This window comes from Monodon monoceros, unplaced genomic scaffold, assembly GCF_005190385.1.
Source record: "Monodon monoceros isolate NGI ecotype Baffin Bay Population unplaced genomic scaffold, NGI_Narwhal_1 Super_Scaffold_17, whole genome shotgun sequence".
Taxonomy (NCBI): domain Eukaryota; kingdom Metazoa; phylum Chordata; class Mammalia; order Artiodactyla; family Monodontidae; genus Monodon; species Monodon monoceros.
In genome coordinates, this window is record NW_021703773.1 from 30,466,210 (window position 1) to 30,486,724 (window position 20,515).

The 20,515-nt window shown below is 38.1% G+C and overlaps 1 long non-coding RNA gene across 1 annotated transcript in view; it reads left to right on the plus strand.

Moving 5' to 3' along the window:
* Positions 1–5,768: 5,768 nt before the first annotated feature.
* LOC114897530 overlaps positions 5,769–20,515 on the plus strand; it is a 492,432-nt gene continuing 477,685 nt past the window's right edge. The window contains exon 1 of the long non-coding RNA XR_003794175.1: positions 5,769–6,016. This is a non-coding gene — a long non-coding RNA (uncharacterized LOC114897530). The remainder of the gene's footprint in view (positions 6,017–20,515) is intronic.

Genomic DNA, 20,515 nt, shown 5'->3' on the forward strand with positions numbered 1-20,515 from the left:
TGATGATGATTTTATTATTATATTTGCTATGGGAATTTGTGATCAGTGATCTTTGATGTCACTACTACAACTTGAGGAAGGCTCAGATGATGGTTAGCATGTTTTAACAATAAAGAATTTTTAAGTTAAGGTATGTACCTTTTTTTTTTCTTTTTTTGCGGTACGCGGGCCTCTCACCGCTGTGGCCTCTCCCGTTGCGGAGCACAGGCTCCGGATGCGCAGGCTCAGCGGCCATGGCTCACTTCCCGGACCGGGGCACGAACCCGCGTCCCCTGCATTGGCAGGCGGACGCTCAACCACTGCGCCACCAGGGAAGCCCCCCCCCTTTTTTTTTTTTCGGCCTAATGCTATTGCTCACGTAGACTATAGTGTAAACATAACTTTTACACGCACTGGGGAACCAAAAAATTTGTGTGTCTCTCTTCATTGTGATATTTGCTTTATTGTGGTCTGGAACTGAACCTGAAATATCTTGGCAGTCTGCCTGTAATCTTTCCAATCTACCTTTCTAACCAACTCCTATCACTTCCTATAGAACCCTTCACTTTAGGAAAAACTTATCTTCCCGCTCTTCTTTGATCGGTCTTCTGGGCTTTGCTTTTCTGAAATGCCTTCTTTTCACTTTTCAATCTTGTCTGTCTTGAAGCCCTAAGTCAAGTTTGATTCTCCACCAAAGCCTTCCTAATCCGTGATATCTTCTTAGAACTGACATTCTCTCTTCCAATTTCAGACTTAATGTTCCCCGCCCTCACCTAATTGTAATTATAAACTCTTTTTGGCCTCTGTTGTAAAGCTGCTTTATGCTTTTGTGTTAGTGTTTTACGCCTGTCTTTTCCTTTTTTCCAACAAGATTTCCAATACCTAGAGGATGGGGCTGTTACATTTCTTCACATTTCTCATGGCACCAAGCAGAGTGTTACACACCTGGACCCTCTCAAAGAACAGCCACATTGACATATGCTAAAATTCACAATCCCTTCATGTTTGTTTAGTGTAGCGCTGTGCACAGTGCGAATGTTTAGTAAGCACTCTGGTAATTACGTACGTTACTTCTATTCTAATTGCAGCATGTTCAAAGAACCCAACCTTTGCAGCAGCTTTGCTCAGGTTCCTGACCTGTGTGAATGCTCGTGAAAATGAACAGAAACAGTCATTATGGGCTGAACTGTGTTCTCCCCAAGTGAATATGCTGAAGCCCTAATTCCCAGTATCTCAGAATGTGACTGTGTTTGGAGATAGGGTCTTTAGAGAGGTAATTACAGTTAAGTGAGGCCATTAGGGTGGGGCACTAGTCTAATAGGCCTAGCAGCCTTATAAAAAGAGATTAGCAGACCGACATACAGAGGATAAACCCTGTGAAGACCGCCATCTATAAGCCTAGGAGAGAGGCCTTAGAGCAACCAAATCCACCAACACCTTGCTCTCAGAACCTCCAGAGAAGTGAGAAAATACATTTTTGTTGTTTAAGCCCTGCCTGTGGTTCTTTCATGGCAGCCCTCACGCACCAAGAGCCATCTTAGATGGAAGGGCAGGTTTGGCCGCGCCTCTCATGACACGACCGGTTTCCCTTTGGAGCTGCCCTTTCGTTTGGGTCGTGGGAGGAGCCAGTGAGTTCATTTGCTTAGTACTCTATTCGAGAGAGTGCAGAGAGGGAGCAAAGTGCCTATGAGCAGGCGCATTGCTCTGCAGCCAGACTTTTTTGGCTGTGGCCATCAGTTTTCTCACCCGTTAGTTGTATATCCTTGGACAAGTTCCTTGATTGATTTTTGTCTCAGTTTCTTCACCCGAGAAGTGGAGATAATCATTGGATCTTTTCATAAGGATGCTGTGAAAAACAATGACTTTAAACACACCAGCACTTAGAACTGTGCTTAGCACACAGTAACGAATAAACTCTAGCGATTATTTGAAGATATTTACGTTTGGTACATAATTTGAAGTTACTTACTTTTACTAAATAGAATTCTAGCAACTTACCTGAACAAATTTTAAAAACTGGAATTTAGGGTCCCATAGCTTTTAACACATATTCTTAATATACTAAAATGCTAAATTATTCATCTCTTTATTGTGTTTATGTACACATACACACACGCACACACAATTTTGTTAACCCAAGAAGAAGTAACCTATTAGCGCTTCCGTTGTCAGAGGGAAAGCACACATTCATACGCGTTGTCCAGTTTCCTGGGGCTCCCGTGTCCGTTTTGTTTGGGTACCTCCGTCAGTGGGTCCTGAACTATCCTGTTGAATTAATGAGGCAAACTGGCTATGTAGTCCAGTGTGGTGAATGTCCTAAAAAATGACTTCCATTGAATAATTTTCTTTTTATTGTCTATGTTTTCCTCCCGAATTAGCGCTATAAAACCACCTTTCAAAGGCATTTCTGTGATTTGAGATTATTGCTGTTACTGTCCTTAGATTTTTTTCCCAAGGGGGTTGCAGACCAACTGCCTTTGCAGATTTCAAGCATCTAATCTGTTATAATATGCTAATAGGTTTGAATATGGTGCAGTCTTGTATTTATAAGCACAAACCTTATTGTAAATGTCAAAAGAATTCAGATCTTAATATATCCCCTGTAGTGATACATTAATAAGGGCCATAGGAGCAAGTTCTGTAGGTAGTTATTTCTTAATGGGCCAGGATTCTTTGCTATTTGATTTGGAGATCAAAACCCAGAGAGACAATAAATAGCGTGCATTTTAATTTCACAATGTGATGTTTGCTCTCCCCACAGCATGGGAGAATCTCCTTTGAAAAGCCTCATTTATGAATCTACCATGACAGTACCAAGGACATAATAGATTTTTTTAACTCATAATTGTCAAATAAATGAACACATGTATTATTGAGTTGGCCAAAAAAGTTCGTTTGGGTCTTTCACAAGATGTTGCAAAAAATCTGAACGAGCTTTTTGACCAAGCCAATATAATTCATCACTGTGTTCCAATTATATACTGTAGCAGCAGAAGTGATCTTTGAGCTCATCTAATCTCGTAGCATGAAAGCCGAGGTCAGAAAGGTTGAATGACCACAGACCATGACTGAGTCAAATCTAGAGCCCAATTTGTTTAACTTCAAGTCCAGTCCTCATTTTGATTTTTAATTTACACCATCTATAATAGTGATTTGAGGAAAGGAGTCTAGTTGTTAGACTTCATTACATTTTATTAAGCATAATATTTTTGAGGAAAATATAAAGTGGATCTAGTTTCAGCGGTCCTTGAGTATAGCTGGTGCTACTTTTTTTTTTTTTAACCTTAGGCAACCTCCTGTCCCTTATGCTTGGGCTTCTAAATGAATCGACTTCCATGAGAGAGCTGATCACTAACCTTAATCCAGACGCAGCTTAAAACAAAATGCTGCTTAGTGGATCAATAGGCATTTGTCGCAAAACTCAACAAGCGTGTGCTTTGTATAGGTTACCACCAGGGGGCAGCCCAACCAAGCAATCCAATCTGCCTTCATTCTTCATCGTTTGATTTTTAATAAACCTGCCAAAGGGAAGAGTGTAATATTGAGTAGGTTGATATAACCCCAAATTACATCACCTCACTGGTCTTTAGCGATATTGGTTAAAACTACGATGATTTAAATGGTGCAAGAACACAGCTTCAAGGAGCAAAAACCAGGAGTCCAGATCTGGATGACTTGCCTTGTGACCACCCATGATATCCAGGTGAAAGAAGTGTATATTCCTCTATGTATCTCCATTTCACCTAGGCCATACAGCTAATTCTTGCAATAAATCTCTTTTCAGGTGGCATTATGGTTTAGAGGAAATATTATGAATTTCGCACGAGGAATCCTGGTTTTTCCATGAACTGTGAGATCTTGGCCTCTTGGCCTCGATCTAACCCTCTTGGCCTTCATTTTCTACTATGGAAAATGGAGAGACATGTTAAGGGAGATTTTCTTCCAATGATATCTTTACCAAGTTGATATACTAGGCTTCTAAGAGAGAAGGGCCAGGAGAACATGAGAAATTTCCTCCAGCACTAAGACAGACAGGAAATCTTCATGTTTCTGTACAGATGACTTCAGGATCAGGAGGGTCTTGGCTGAGTCAAAACACATCCCTTCACAAATATGGCACAAGGTTCTTAAACCTGGGACGATCCAGTCGGAGCATAAGCTCAGTCTTCGCTCTTCACAGTAGGTTTTAACATCTCCAGAATGCACTTGCTATCAGAAGACGTTGAGGCACTTTGGTAGAAGATTACTTCTGCTATTTAGAAACCGGGCGGGCTGCCGCTTGGAGACTTGTAGCTGCTGTGATTTGACAGCTGGTTTCAGATACACATTTTTGTGGCTTTGGTTAGGTGTGAGGGTACATCAAAACGATGGCTGAGTGCTATGGAATAAAAGGAAAGGAGGGATTTTTCTACTTGTGTGATCTCTAAAGATCTTAAAGGAATCATTTGTAGAGAAAATTGGCTAAATACCGTTTATAAAAGTCTAAGTGAAGGTTTCTTTTTTATATACAAAAGAGACTTGGGAATTAAATAGGAAGACTTTTAAACTGAATGTGTGCCGGTTTGGGGTTAAGCAAACTGCTGTTGAATTTTTCCTTTATTGTCAGTGTTTTAAGGCTGATTCATTTAAGTCAGCAGATGGTTTCTTTGTTTGCAGTGCTCACGTGAAATGAAGGTATGTGTGTTTCAAACCAATCCTCTACCTAGTGTTTATTTGTGTGGAGGTTTAGTAATAGTAACAATAATAATGATGATGATAATTTTCAGTAAGGAAAACTGAGGTGTAGGAAGTTTAAAGATTTGGATAAATTTGTAAAGACATGATAGTTACTGATTTTACTCAAGTCTGCATACTACTTTTCAGGCTAAAGGCTTATTTTCAAGGTAAAGAATATATAAAAGGTTGGAGGACCAAAACACAAATACTTCTTTCTATTTCCATTAGGGAATGCTTGGGTTCTGTTAAGGTAAGATGCCTTCCATTGAGGAAAGGCAGAATCTTCAACTTTAGCCCAAACACAACATTTTCATTTGGACCTTGCAAGACTGTAACTTTTGCCAAAATATAATTCTAACTTTTTCATATGAGTTTTCCAATGTGTAAAAATAGAAGTGATTATATAGTAGAATTTTTTTCTTCATGATTATGAAGACTCTAAAATGCTTATTTTTCCAACTGGCAGCAAGAACCCCCTTTACACAATTGGTTCTAGTTTCCTGGTCAGTCTCTCCAAACCAGAGCTCCACGGTTGCCCAGTTACCCAGATCGCTGCCTGCGAGAAGTATATTGTAGTCCTTCTATGGCAGGGGCACACGGCTCTTCTTGCAGAATTAAGTAAAGTTGTAAAAAAAGATAAGAGGTCACTGGGGCGCAGAAAAGTCCCAAAGTAATCAGATATATAGTACAAACCACATAACCAGACATAGAGTACAAACCATGGTAGCGCATGGTTGGGTTGACAATTAAGAGGGAATCAGAAGGAGAGAGGGCACATTTCTTCTTTTTCCGGTGGTATGAGACTTCAGACAAACAGTATTTTTAGCCCTTTTAAACTTGTTCAGTGCCTCAGTCCAGCAAGATTCCTCTTAACAGCTGTACTACAGAGTGCGTTGTTGGTAGGAAATATTCTAGAGCACATTATGCTGAACTTAGCATGCAGCATGTGGAAGCCCACGTCTTGGTTCTTAATCTTGAGATTTGGGGCAAATGTGGTTACTGGCATGCAAAATTCAGAGTGTATCTTCATCCTATTTCCCTTTTTTTTTTTTTTTTTTTTTGCAGTACGCGGGCCCCTCACCGCCGTGGCCTCTCCTGCCGCGGAGCACAGGCTCCGGACGCGCAGGCCCAGCGGCCATGGCCCACGGGCCCAGCCGCTCCGTGGCATGTGGGATCTTCCCGGACCGGGGCACGAACCTGCGTCCCCTGCATCGGCAGGCGGACTCTCAACCACTGCGCCACCAGGGAAGCCCCTATTTCCCTTTTAATGGCAAGAATTTCAAGATTGAATTTAGATTTCAGAGCTTACAACTGGTAACAGGTATGTAACACTGTGAAATAAACCAACATTCTTTTTTTTTTTTTTTGAACCAACCTTCTTTTATTGGTATGATTCTGCAGGCTTTATTTAGTTTCCTTGTTGCAGAGTTTCTTCCGCCCTCACGGGGATTGGGCTTGTGGGGCATAGCTTGAAATCCTCCATCACGATTAAAGAAACAAATAATCTCTCGCCTCCTATAAAACAAAAACAAACAAACACAAATAAAACCCCATGACATGGCAGTATGGCCCCCTGTTGGGTCTGTCCTTCTGCTGGCTTCCCGTGGCTTGGTTCCTGCTGTTTTGTCCCTAAGGAGACTGTAGGCAGGTTTCCCATGTGCCTCTAGGTCACAGCTGCCTCTTCTAAATTACTGTCCTTTCTTTCTCTCCTATTTCTAAATGACTGACTGTTGCTATCTGTTGCTTTTACCACCTGCTGAAAAGTTGACAAAACAGGTCTCTGTTTGGAATCGTTAGTTTTGAATAGTCTTTTAAGACGCAACTCTCATTTCTTATTTTCTAGGCATGCATGGCACACACTAAGTTCTTTTCTAAAGTAATACTTTTTTTTCTGTGATAGTGCACAGACCTTTAGGGAAGTGCTTGAAAACTAACAAAGTAAACTTGCAGTATATACCCCATGAAGTCATATACCATAAATATTAATTTTTTTCTGCCGGTGGATATGAACGTTATTATAATTTAATTTTAAAATTTTATGATTTCCATTACTGATACAAAATTTGGACTCGGTGTTTCTATTACACTAAGGACGTTGGAAAGAAAAAAGGCAGCTAGAGAAGCAATAGAGCGTGGGAAAACTTTGTGAATATTTAAGGAACATTGCTGGACAGATCTCCTGAGACAGCCTAATCAGAGTCAGGGTTAGCACGGCTCATCCATAAAAGCCCTCTCTTCTTTGGCTCAAATCCCTGTGGGTCACAAGTTTCTGGGGAACCGCTTTCACTAGTGATGTTTGATAGCACAAGCCCATAATTTTCTATTGTAAGATTGAACCTTTTTTTCATATCATATCTCACAAATCAAAGACATAGAACTACGTTTTAATTTGATCATGTCATTGCTATAGGGATCTAAGATAAAACAGTCCAGACATGGTACATTCATAAGATCTATCATAGAAACAGAGCTGAGAGAATCTAGAACAGCACTGTTCCGTAGAAATAGAATGCAAACCACTTAGGTACTTCTGGATTTTCTAGTGGTTACACTAAAAAAAGAAAAAAGAAACAGGTAAAATAAATTTTTAAAACATTTTGTTTAACCCTATGTAGTCAAGATATTATTTCAATGTACAGTAAGTATATGATTATTAATGTCGGATATATTACATTCTTTTCTCTGATATTCTGGTGATATTTCACTCTCAGAATGTCTCCATTAATACTAATAACATCTTAAGTGTACAATGGCTACAGGTAACTAGTGGCTAGTGAACTGAACCGGGCAGTTCTAGAGGAACGATTGGCTATTATGTCCCTTACGTAGATCCTTTAAAAAAATCAGATCTCTGCAGTATGTTTGACTAGTACTGCATGGCATTTGGATGGTTGATTCTGGGTAGGTAGCAAAATTGTATTCTCTTAGAAAATTTAAAAGCCAAGTTTGTTTTCTCACTCAGATAGATAGTCATTCCATTAAGGCAGAAATCCACATTCTGGTAAATTATGCGATTCCCACACCATCACCCCAATTAAGGCGAAGAAGGCGATCGTTACTTGAATCATCCCAATAATTGTTTACGTTCAGAAGTGCTATTTGAGCAGTTAATATTTCTGTTATGATTTAAATTGTCACAACATTCAAGGTTATATATATATATATATATATATATATATATATACACATACACACACACATATATTATGAGACTCAAAATAGGCTTTCAAAATTTAGGTTATTCCCTTTGAGAATTCACTGTAATAGAAACTGGTATGGTGATACATTTAAACCAGTCAAAACAATCACAGTTTTGTCTTGCAAAGTTAAGCTGTAGAATAACACATTTAAACGTAAAATAAAGAGACAACACAATGGTGTGCAATCCAGAATAAAAAAAAATCACCACTTTCTATGAAAATAAAAGCAGTAAGTTTAATGGTGAAATTCCCTAGAAACACCACACAACGTAACATCTTATTCTTGCCAAGTAGCATGACCTCTTTAAATACTCTCATCTCTTTCTAAAAGGAAATAGAAAATCAATGAAAGCATCAACAAGTAGGGTAAGCCAGGTGCTTCAAAGAGGAAATAGAAAATCAACAATCACCCAGCAAAGTAAATTCTATGGTAATATTTGTAAAGAAAATGAATATATGTTAGAAGGAGAAAGTGTATATATATAATGTACAGAATCACTTAATGTAAACTATTAAAGAAATGCTAATCCCTCTGAGAGTTTGTGCTATGATGCTTTTCTTGGTTTGCTTAGGAAGCAAAGAAGGGCTGGAATTAACATGAATGCATCATGGTACAAATAGTTATTAGATACATGATTGTAATTTAGGTCATATTTATAGTTACTGCTTCTTCTCATTCTGTATTACTTGAATTGGATTTTGATGCAAAACTGGTTAGAAGATGACAAAACCTAGAAATTTCATTCTCATCCATCTTTCTAGTGTTCAGACCATTCTGACCAAGTGTTACATTTGAATTTTTCTTCTTCATTTAGTCACAGTATAAATCTTACCACTATTTTATCCACATGTTTAAAAGACATAATGTTAGATTTCCTAGAAGACTTTATATATTTATAGAACAAGGTTTAACATATGAATAAGAATCTAATTCATTTGAAATAGCTTTTAATCTATATAATTTATAATGACTTTTAAATTACCTCTAGATATTTTTAAATGGTAAAACCTTCAAATTATGAAATTGCATTCTAAGTTTAATATAGATAATATTTTAGTTACTTTGATACTATAGGATGGGCAATAAAATAAGTGTATCTTGAAAAGCTTTTTTTTTAAATTCCCATTTTAATCAAGAAAATGTGAGGTTTTAAGAAGAGGATTATATGGCTTTTAAAATAAATTTTAAAGCTACATTTACTTTTCGAAATAGACTTTTTGTTTTAGAACATTTTAATATTTATGGCAAAACTGTGAAGATAATACAGAGTTCCCAGATACCCAACACCCAGTTTTGTCTATCATTAATATCTTACACGAATGTGGTAGATTTGCTACAATTAATGAACCACTATTGATACGTTATTATTTTAAAAGTCTCTTCTTTATTCATATTTCCTTAGTTTTTACCTAATGTCCTTTCTCTGTTCCAAGATTCCATCCAGGATGTTGAATTACTTTTAGCCATCGTATCTCCTTAGTCTTCTCTTGGCTGTGAACGACAGTTTCTCAGACTTTCCTTGTTTTTCATGATCGTGATGGTTTTGAAGTTACTGGTCAGATATTTTATAGACTGTCTCTCATCTGGGACTGTCTGATGTTTTCCTCATGATTGGAACGGGATTATGTGTTTTGGGGCGGAAAACCACAGAAGTCGTGTGCCATTTTTGTCACATCAAGGTGCGTCTTAGCAAGGTGACTAACCACAGTTGGTGTCGACTGAGAATTACCCAGTTACTGAGAATAGTGTGTGACAGGCTTCTCTGCTATAAAGTTACTTTTTCCCTCTCCTTTCCACACTGTACACTTTAGAAATAAGTCATTATGTGCAGCCGCATTTAAGGCGTAGGGAGTTGTGTTCCACCTCCTTGAAGGTGGAGTGTCTATGTAAATTATTTGGAATTCGTTGCCTAGGATACTTAACCTTTCTCTTCTCTCTCCCTCCCCTTCCTTCCTTCCTTCCTTCCTTCCTTCCCACCCTCCCTCCTTCATTATTTAATCATTTATAATTGTATAGACTCATGTATAGTTATGTTTATTTTGGGATATAATCCAACTATACTTTATATTTTGCTGCCATTGGGAGCTCTTTCAGTTGGCTCCCACGTCCCTTTGACATCATTGTGGTGTGTTTGTTTTAATGTTCATGAGTTCTTCCTTACTTTCTGGAACTACTAGATGCTCCAGCTCCCTCTTACTCGCTTATATATTTCCTGCCCTAAATCCAGAATCAGCCATTTTCCCAAAGATCCCTCATTCCTTTTCTTTCAGAATCGTATTAAAAACCAAGTTCTAGGTGCTCAATATTCTTGCTACTCTGGAAAACCACTGCTTCTAGGGCTCTCAGCTGACAGAGCATATATCATGTACTTTTCTGATACCTGTTTTCCTGTGATTTTAGCCTATATATTAGTCACAGAGAGGCTACCCTGCTACTATCTTATGTTCACATCTTTTAATAGGTTGATAAGGGTATGCTACTTATAATCCTTTCTCTGTACCAGACTTGTTTCATGGGTGAAGTGACTATTTTTGTTTTAAATCATGTCTTTTTATTTTTCAACCAGACAGACCTATTAGAGATAACGGTCATTCAACATACAAAGGGTAATGATGTTTGTACCAGTTTTCATAGAAGCACAAAAGAAGGGAAATTCACTTAAGGTGTGAGGTGAAGTTCAAGGACTAGTAAAGTATTTGAAATAAACAAATTATAAAGACCATTGTGATTATCTTGAGTCTTTTCACCAAAAAAAGATTCATTCGCTTACTTATGTTGTACCATGTGCAATTTCAAAGACTGTTAAATGGTGTTACTGCCACCAAAGATAAACAGTTATGCCTCATTTTTTCAAAATCATACTTAAACTAGTCTATGGAGCCTAGTTTCTTATAAGATTCTTTATGGTTGTTTGAGTTGATATATAATTTCTGTATTAGTTTTTACTGAGGTAACCAAACAACAAAAAAAAGTCAAAATCTCAGTGGCTTACTTCAGTAAACACTTATTTCTGCTTGACTTGGGTCCATGTGTCTTCTGGTTCTGAGACCCAGGATGGTGGAGTAGCCTCCATGTGTCTAATGCTGGTCTCATGACTGAGAGAGAATAGAGCCAGGCTGAGCCCACTGCAATCATTTCGAAGGCTTCTGTTCAGATGTGCAAAGTGTCACATGGGCTGTCAAAGTCCAAAGTCAGTGAGTCCAATAGGCCCATATACTCCCACAGAAGGGCACGGGGCAAGTTACATGAACATGGACAAAGAGGTAGAAACAGATTACAGGGAGTGAGTGAGGAGTGAGAAACAATTAGTCCAGTCCTGCAAACGTTGGCTGAATACTTTTGATGACATTGAGTTGTATGTGTCAGAAAAAACTTAAAAGAAAAACAAAGTGGCTCAAAACAAGATAGCAGTTTATTTCTCCCTCACATATACAAGTCCAAGTAGCTGGTCCACGGTCCCTATAGTAGTCCACACTGCCAAGGACTGAAGTTCTTTCTATCTTGTTTCTCAGCTCTGTGTGACACATGGTTTAAGATGGCTCCAGGCAGTAGTATAGAGGGAGAAAAGAAGAAGGACATGCACCTCACTTCTTTTTTTCTTTTCTTCAGGAGTATCTAGAAAACTGTTAAGTAACAATTTTATTTACATGTTCTTGTCCAGAACACAGTCACATAACTATATATAAATGCCAGGGAATCTGGTAAATACAGTCTTTATTCTTTGTGTCTCTGTGCCCAGCTAAATTTTTTTACTACTATGGAAGAAGTAAAGAAAGACTCTGGAATAAAAACATGCTAACAGGACTTGGAGCAAGTTTCTTTGTTTTTTAAAAATTTTTTTAAATTAATTTTTATTGGAGTATAGTTGCCTTACAATGTTGTGTTAGCTTCTACTGCATAGCAAAACGAATCAGCCATACATATATGTATATCCCCTCCCTTTTGGATTTCCCTCCCATTTAGGGCGCCACAGTGCGTTGAGTTCCCTGTGCTATACAGTATGCTCCCCCTCAGTTGTCTATTTCATGCATTGGAGCAACTTTCTTTGGATTAGTCAGATAAAGTCTGGGGAATGAAGGATTATAAGGTAACCTAAAAACACCGGATGAAAGGCAGGAGCAAGTAAAAAAAAGTCCAGAAAATAATGTTTTGATGTAATGCAAACTGCAGTGAGGTAAAACAGACTTTGAGCAGAAGTGAGATATGGTTAGGATGGAAATAACTTTTCATTTTTGAAGAAAATAGGGACAGATCAGGTTCACAAAGAATTAAAATTCAGTATTTTTCCCTTAAAGTAATGCTCCATCTCAGGAATCTTAAGTGAAGTAAAAACTGCCCCAAAGTTGTTTCAGTTCTTATGATCCTTCATTTTTATTTAAGTCATTCATTTTCCACTAGGATTCTAATAAAATTGCTTAAAAATGATCTCTGAGATTCCTGGAGGATGCTTAGCTGTTCAAATATTTTCTGAACAAATTAATGAACTTGCAAACCAGACAAGAGAGAAAAAGTTAGGCTGGAAACTGCATTATGTGCGCCATAAATTTGGAGAATGACTGCATGTGCTGTGCTCTGTTAGTAAACTGAGGCATATTAAAAATTTTAAGAGTTTATTTAAGCAAAAGAATGAATTTAAATCAGGTGATGCCAAACCGGAAATGCTTAGGAGCACTTCACCCACAAGAGCTCTGGGAGACACTTGAATAGAAAAAAGGCAGAAGCAAAGTAAGAAAGTGATGGGTTGGCTATAGTGTGAAGTCTTGTAGGCTGTCTGTTATTGGTTGTACTTATTGATCTGATTTCCTAACCTTGAGGCATTTGCTGGCTTAGATTTTGGTTTGGCGCTCACGGCATTAGAGCTACCTCAGTCTAATGGCCTCCTTGTTTTTTAATTTAATAATTCCCCCCTTTTGGTCATCCTCTCATACATGAGAGACTGACAGTGTACTGATATTAGCGCCATTCTCCGTCACCATCAGAGTTAAGTTGCTCTTGTCTCATTGTGAAACTCATAGGTTCTGATGTCAGATCTATAGAAGGATGGTTTTTGCTGTTCATCTCATTGTTCATCTTGTTTCTGTTTCTCCAAACTCAGTGAGTCCATCTGATGTACTGCTGATGGCTGTGAACATGCATTTGAGACCTTTGAGAGAACATAGCAAACTAGGGAGATTACAATGATAAGTCTCAGGATGATAATATTGAGAAACTGGAGTATCCTCCTTAGCCAGGTGCCCCATGAACTAAACCAGTTGGTATCAGATACATGAAAGAATGTGTCTGAGGGTCATCAACATGTTTTAGCCAAGTGACTTGTTTGCTAATTTCTTGTACTTGCTGCAGTAGCAGAAGTGTTGATGAAGGTACAGCAGGAGGTATTTGCTATGGCACAGACTCCTTGCTCATCCAGTAAGTTATCTAAAGTAATTCTATTATCTAAAGCCACTTTAGCAAGAAAGCCTAGGGACTGCTGTACAACTATGGCCTTAGCAGTAGACTCAGGAATAGTTGCCAGAGTTAAGGAGCATTGTTTTCCTGTGCATTAATGGAGAAAAGAAGCAAGTAGCGGAAAGGCAAAAGGAGCAAAGATTTCATATTGGAGGTGAAGATGTTGATCTGGGTCTTGAGAGAGCTGTCCACCTCAAGAAGCTGTCTGCTTCTGGGGAGGAGCCTCCCTACTCAATTTTAATTTTAGAACTCCAGCTGGTATGCAGTTCTAAGTCTGGAGGAGCCCTTTTCAAATGGGAATATGGACCCGAGGTTCAAGTACCTGAAGTTTGGCTGCCATCTCGGTAGTGAGGAGGACCTGGTATGGGCCCTTCCAAGGAGGTTCAAGGGCAGGCTTTGATCTTATTGATTCCAAATCAGAAGGGTGTGAGAAAATTGGAAACATGAGTTTGGAGAGTTGTAGCCAGATATTGGAGGATACTAGTAGAATTCAGGATCCAGTCCAGTTTACAGACAGATAATCTCAAAGACAATGAACAGGACTAGAATCTGATATCCATAAGTTTATGTTATAATTTTCTACTGAAATATAACTTTTCCTCTATAATCACCCTTCTTTCTATCAAAGATAATCACAATAAGACTTTTTTTTTTTGCAAAGATAAGCCTAGTGTCATTAAACCTGGCCTGATTATTTATATAAGTACAGCAGCAAGATTATGATCAACCATATAGGCTGCTTTTGAATATGCTTTGCTGGAACTTTTCATAAGGAATCTTAGATTAGATTTTTTAAAAGCCTCCTCAGACTAAGAAGACAAGCCAAGAACTTACTATCAGGCTTTACCTGCAATACATATACATTTAGGTGAATTCCTCTCTTCTTGAGGTCCTCAAGGCTGAGGTTCCTGGGCCTGCCAGGAAGTGACCTTCTTTACTTGCCTGGTAAGGCTGCTGGTAACCCTGTAAACAAGGCACCAGACTGATTTTTCCAAGGGGCTTTATTGGCTCCATAAAGTCAACCATAGTTCTTTAAAGCTGTCTGGTCATATCTGAAATTTTTTTTTTTTGGTTATATCTGATTTTATGCATATTCTCAAATATGACATTCAAAGCCTTGGTAATACAATCAATGTTTCCAATTGTGTCCTGTAATAAGGAGAATACATTTTAATTGAACTTATGCAAATGACTATATTATCATGAAAATAAAAATACTCAATAAGTTTCTGAATTCTGGAGTGATCAGGTAGGGGAAAAAGTAAATGTTTCAGTTCTACTTACATAGGTATATTTACAAAGTTACTGCAAATCTTGGTGTAGGAGAAAAAGGTTTCCTTAAATCTAGAAAAATAAAATATTAAGGAACCAGCAATGTTTCAGAGAAAAAGTTATAAAAAATACATAATTATCCTCATTACTTCATTCAATCCCATATTATTTATTCCTCTTCTGCTTGAATCCAGTTTTTCCACTATTTCTGGAAATTCTTACACAGTTCAGTTTTTATGATCTTAAAGTTATCAGAAGCCTATATTCTAGAGGGCTTGTCAGAGTCCTTTCCATGAATCTTTCTGAAGATGAAGCACATTTGCAGAAGCATCAGAGTAAAGCAATAACTGTTTATAAATGACAAAGAATTTTTTTAAATGGCCATGGTTAAAAATCTGATGAAGAAATGTAGTTATTCTGTGGTATACAATGATTTAGAATAATAATTGGACAATGAGAATATTGACAAATTTCTAGAAACGTTAAACAATTTCTGCAATACCTGTATCAGTAACATATATCCACACACATATAACCTAAGAAGGTTTATTATCACTTCTTATTTAATAATGCTTCCCACATAATTTAACATATTAAGTAAGCCTAATTAGTTTAACATCTTTCTTCTACAAGGTGAGAGAAAATTTTTTTTGAGATTTTCCAGGGGCTCTCTGGGAAATATCAAAGTTGATTTAAGATCAAAAAGAGTCCCTTTAGACTTTGATTTTGGGAAACTGTCCAAAGGTTTGAACATTTGGTTAACTAGGATCACAGCTCATTATGAAGCAATACTTAACTATATATTTAACAAAAGTGACAATGGAAGATGTTAAAGGCAAATACAGAAGATTACACAGTTGTGAACAAAACTTTGCTCTTTTATTACTGAGAAGACTGGGTTTTCTTAAGTAATCGAAGCCCTGATAAAAACAATGTGAAGGGCTTCCCTGGTGGCTCAGTGGTTAAGAGTCCGCCTGCCGATGCAGGGGACGCGGGTTCGTGCCCCGGTCCGGGAGATCCCACATGCCGCGGAGCATGGCCATGAGCCTGCGCGTCCGGAGCCTGCGCTCCGCAACGGGAGAGGCCACAGCAGTGAGAGGCCCGCGTACCGCAAAAAAAAAAACACCAAAAAAACAATGTGAAGCACAGTAAACTATTTTGGTAGGACACACAGTCTTTGCTGTTTGGGCACATTACTTAAAGGGTAGAGAAAAACCTCTGTTTACAATATCTTATTAAGAGTATATCAATAATCTAAGAAAACTTTGGTTTTTTTAGCAGAGAGAAAACCAAACTCTAATTTTGCTTCAGTGTACTTTTGATATTAAAACTCATTTTTTTAAGCTTAAATAAATTCATTCCAATCTTAGCCAGCTCAAACATCCATAAAATTCCTAGCCCAAGTTTCCTTTTTCATGAACTTTTCCATGAACAACTTTTTAATATTTATTCAGATTTTGTCCTATGTTTTTTCCTCTTTCTCATTCTGGAACAATTAGTCATTTTAACTTTCTTACCTACTTTTCATACACAGTTGTTTCCTTTCACCCTTATTATTGCTAAATAGTTTTAATTATGTATATTGATTAGACTTCTTAACCCTTAGAATCCTTAGTTTACTAAGAAGTAAACAGTTGTGTACTGCCCGTTACTAGTATGCTCTGGACTGATAAGTTTATAAATGCATTTCATAATTTGTAGAAGTATATTCTTTCTTATAGTAAAATTTTAAATGCGGCACAGAAATGTTTACTAATAGACCAAAACATGTCTAGTTTTTCTGTAATAGGGAACCAGAAGTAGATACACGTATGCTGAGTAGTTAATGCATTGATATTTTATCTTATTTGGAAATTATCTAGATAGTCAACGAATGCCCATTATTTAACTTAACTCAGCAAAAATCTAAGGTTTCAAGTCCAAAAGATTTTAGGAGCTGTTTTTAAGTATGCATATTTTATAAAGCTTCATCATCATCGAAAAGTTCAATTATAAACTTTTATTAACATCTATTTATTCATTTGTTCATAACAATCATGTTTAGATTACTCATGAAAATTTCATAGGACATTAAACAGCCTGCAATCATCTTGAGTTATTTTTCTTGCTGAGAAATTTTGTAACAGAGATAACTTATTTGACTAGCCAATCCAGGCAGAATAAAAGTTGCATGTCTATGTTAAATTTAAGGCTGATAACTCGGAAGACATGCCTATTTTAATTAAACCCCCAAACTTCAATATCTTTTATCTACTGAAGATTAATACTAGATCACGTGAACTTGAAAAAACAGGTAGAGCTGTCCCTGGGAGGGAAAGGTTCCCAACCAATGGGCACCTAAAAGCTAAGTCACGGTTCAAAGATCTCATTCTCACAACTGTTTTTTCCTGCCCATCTGGGTTTGGAAAGGAAGGGACAAACGTGAAATTGTCCCTTGCTCTCGACCAGGTTGCTCAGCAGAGGTCGGGGAGAGCTGATTTTGGTAAGAACCCTCACCCTTTGCCGGCTTTGCCAGTTTCCCCGGGATCCCATCTGCAGGCTCTGGAGCAAGCAGGGGTGTCCAAGTAGGTCTCATCCAGGTCCCCAGAAACTGTAGAGGAGAAAAATAATGTTCCCTCTACACTTTCTGGTGAGTGCCTGTCTGAGACCCCCTTTTTTTTTCTAGGGCTCCTCCTAACTGGATACGTTTACCTGGGTTAAAATTTCTCTACTGTGGCCACTGTAATTCGAGATGACCTTTGGTGAGGTTAACATGCCTGTTCAACCTTAAAACAAATTTTATTCACCTGAAGCCCCATACTGGATCCGGTTCAGCTTAAGTCAGATCCAGTCCAACCCTGGACCTAGTCCGGTTTCTGCGTTGGACACAGTCTGGTTTCTAAGTCAGACCCAGTCTCACTCTGGCAGGTTTCTGGACCCAGTCTGGAAAAAGAAATGCTCCAAGTCTGAAAGTTCATGACGCTAAAGCTCAGATCTAGGATCTGAGAGGGCCCTGCCCATGACCGTGGGAGGTGGCGAGGAAACGGCGGGCTCAGGGGCTCAGAGTACCTGCACGTAGTTGCTCTTTGCCCCTAGCGGGTATCGGGAGAATGTTTGGTTTCCTCTTCTGGCACCAGAACTGTTAGAAGATGAACTGGGGTGTAATAAAAATTTTAAGAGTTTATTTGAGCAAAAAGCTATTCGAATCAGGCATTGCCAAACTGGAAGTGGTTAGGAACGCTCCATCCACAGGAGCTGGAGAGGAGACGATTATAGAGAAAAGGTGGAAGCAAAGTAAGAAAATGATTGGCTATAGTGTAAAGCCTCGTTGGCTGTTTGTGACTCCGTGTCCTTGGTGTTTTGATTTCTTAACCTTGAGGCATTTGCAGACTTAGCGTTGGGTTTACTCACGTGGTCCCCATGGCATTAAAGCCACCTGCATCTGATGGCCTCCTTGCTTAATTAATTTATCGGTGCCAAGAAATTGACTTAGGACCGTGAGTGTGAATATACCTTCTAAGAAAAACAAGCAAATGATGGTTTAGAAGCCATGTTAGCATATTAGAACGTAATGGAAATTTCCTTTATAACATTTCACTTAGTAACATTTTCTCCTGCATAGGCTCACTAGGTACATTTCGTATCTGTGGTACTTATACTTTGATACTTATCCTTCATCTTTTATAAGTGCTATTTAAGCCAGAGCCTAGTATTTCTGGAGAAAGTGCAGAGATACTTTTAAAATGTGTGTGTGTATGTCTGTGAAGATCACCAGTTGGATATAACTGGTGCATTTTGCACCGTGATTGGAATGGCATCGCGATTTTGGCTGCTGAATATAAACTAGTCATTTTCTATTTAGTTGGGAAAAAAAATGCGTAATGATTGCTACACACATAAAGAGTCCTAAGGTTAGACTTAAAGTTTATTTATTTATTTTTTACAGTCCACCCCTTGCTTTTTTAAAAATTCTTTTATTTTGGCATATGAAATGGATGCAGAAAATTCTAGCATTATACATCTGGGGGGCTACCATAACCTTTCAAACAGAAACATCAAAGAGATCTAGGGAAATATGTGCTATGAACATTTAATAACACCACTACCGTGACTTGGTGAACATTTCCACGCTTTTCTACTATGAAAATATGGCATTGGGACCACGGATGAAACGTTCAAAAACACAAAAGTTGAAGAATACGTGGCATTTGAAATGTCTGCTTTAACTGTTCTGGGCAATGTTTGGTTCTGCTTTGCCTAGCTGGGGACTATTTAAGTCTTGGCATGGTATTTCATACCGAGGACAGAGTAAACAGTGATTATTTAATCTTTGGGATGGCCATAGAATTTAAAATGCTTTTTAAATTCTCAAGTTCCATTAACAGCATATTCATGTGCTAGACAGTTTTCTTAGACATTGTTACAAACTCATGATCCGTGTTTCAGAAATGACCTGGATGAATTCTTTTGTACTAGATGTATTTCAACAGACCTTCTCTGACAAAGGCCTTTGGAAGAATGAGCTGCCCCCATTCCCATTTTCTTTTAAATGCCGTGATCAGGAAAATGACCATTTTTCCCCTCGTTTGCCTCTGTGGTTGAGAATAGGATTTATAGGGTAAAAACTGCTCCCGGGTAGCCCCCAATTCCTCCCCCAAATAGCCGTGCCTGCCGAGGAGCTTTGACTTTGCAAACTCATCCCATTGTCGGAAAAATGCCCAATATTAACTGTACTCCAGCTTCCATTGGTTAGGCAAATATGTGGAATACTGCTCAGGGCCATTTGCTGTTCAAAAGGCTTCAGATCTTCCCTCCAGCCCCACAGATTCTAAGCCTTTGCCACCGTGGTAGCTGCATGCTTTGCTTTTTTTGAAAGCAGGAATAGCTCTTTGGCTCCCTTTTCTCAACTTTAGCTAAACTTCAGACTTCTGCTTTTTTTCCTCTTTTGCTAAAGCTAGTGATCACACGCTGAGTAAATAATCTATGGACCACGATCTGCTGTCCTGTCAGGCTTGTTATCCAGACTCTAACCCCCCGATGTTGGAAACCTGCGTGCTAAGTATTCCCGGGTAGGTTTCTTAACTGCCTCCCCACTGGTAACCATCTTCCCTGCTTACGTACTTAGAGAACTCCCTTGTAGCACACTGACTATATTTGGAAGGACTAATTGGTGGTTCTGGTGTCTTTGTTAGGAAAAAGTGACACTTTTTGAAGGTAATAAAAATCTCTTCAGCTACAGCCTTTTATCAGATGTAACAAAACATTGTTTGAACAAATACAGTCTCAGTAGTAGTGACAGTTCATTTCTGCCTTTCCTAGCCATCAACGTCTTAGGAAAGAAAATGGTAGGAGAAGTTCCTTAAAGGCATAAAATTAGTTTTTGAATAATGGCAGTTTCTGATAGAAAATTGCTTTTCAAATCAATAACTCAATTAAATTAGGTTCCAATTTGATTGCATTAGCATCTTTATGATATATATTTAAGTAATATATTTCTCTGTTCTTAAGCAACCTTTAATATATACTTCAGTGCTGTATAAACATTTTTCATTATATTATTGACTCTGGGAGGAAAGCAGCATATTTATCAAATACTACAATTGAGAAAGTGACTCTGTGATAATTCAGTGTCACATCAATAAAGCTAAAACAGGTTCCCTTTAGCTTTTACAAATAGCATTTTCTTAAGAGTATGAGAGACAGAGAGATGAAGAGATCATAATCCTTGGAAATAGAAAGTTTGTCTCAAGGTGGTAGCGCTTGATTTGCTCGCCAGTCAATGAGGATTCAGCAAAATTAGCTTCTCAATATCTGAATTCTAGTACAAGACATACTTTAAAAATTTTGTTTATTGCCCACTTGTAAATGCTAAAACATATGTATTCTTTTCCAGTTGGGGGGGAAATGAAAACAAGATAAA